General features: G+C 29.8%; 1 pseudogene; it reads left to right on the forward strand.

The window, feature by feature from the left end:
* The first annotated feature begins 465 nt into the window (after positions 1 to 465).
* LOC126772595 (U4 spliceosomal RNA) lies at positions 466 to 624 on the forward strand (annotated as a pseudogene).
* Positions 625 to 1,198: the final 574 nt, after the last annotated feature.

Genomic DNA, 1,198 nt, shown 5'->3' on the forward strand with positions numbered 1-1,198 from the left:
TTTGTCCTTTGTTTTACTTACTTGTGTTAACTTGGTCGTTAATTGCAGTATTTGCAGTTAACGCATGGATAAGGACGTATTGAGGGCTGTTATTTTAGAATGTATACTTGTTGCAAGTTATTATTTGCTTTCAATGTTATTCTGAATAGAGTAACAATTGTCACAAAGAGGAGGCGGTTTCTCGTGAACTTTATACGTGCTTAATGTTATAAAGAGGCAATATTTGTTTGTTCTGATAACCGCTGATAACGTTGAACCGATTTTAATAATTATTTTAACATTAGAAATCTATATTACCCATAAGTACAATATGCTATGATTTATTGCAGTAATTATAAATTAATTTAATTAAATAAGAGACTTATTGTCACAAACTGAATTTCACGAGGGAGAAACGGAATTTTCAAGTGGAAAAATAAATTAAGTCTAAGTTTCAACATATGTTTTTTGTATCTGAGATATAGTAACTTTGCGCAAAGGCAATATCGTAACCAATGAGGTTAATCCGAGGTGCGATTATTGCTTGTTGAAAACTTTACCAATATCACTGTATGTGTCGGCATTAAGCATTTTAACTAAGCATTTTCAGCTTATATAATAACATTTTTAAAGTTGGCATTTTTAATATATCATTAAATTTCACATTTCATAATAAATAATATAGAAATTTTATATAATTATTACTCTGTATTTAGAACGATTCACTCCAACCTACATAACGTAAAAACAATAGCTCACGTTTCAAGACTATTTATTTTAATTAATTAAATAAGAATTACGCACACATTTATATTATACACATCCATACGCACATATGTTAATTTTATATTACACCGTTCAAAAACAAAAAAAATGTAATTGTATGGAAAGACAGACGTATGGTTAATACGAGTAACTTCAGAAGTCAGGGATGCATGATTACGTTGTAAAAAAAGCTTTACAACATTTTTATTATAATTGTAATTTCAGAAAGTGTGTACCCATATTATACGAGGCATGCCTTTTAAGTTTTGTCGTTTGAAGAAAAAAACACAACTAGAACCTAACAGTAGTTTTTATTGTTTTTCAAAGTATTTTCACTTTTCCATTCGCTCAAACCAGTTATTATAACATTTATTTCACTCTAAAGTGGGGGTGTTTAAAATGGCTGACTTGAAAGCGTCGACTGCTTCTTCACCGGACTGGAACCTTTGACCAC

This window comes from Nymphalis io, chromosome 12 (genome assembly GCF_905147045.1).
Source record: "Nymphalis io chromosome 12, ilAglIoxx1.1, whole genome shotgun sequence".
Lineage (NCBI taxonomy): Eukaryota > Metazoa > Arthropoda > Insecta > Lepidoptera > Nymphalidae > Nymphalis > Nymphalis io.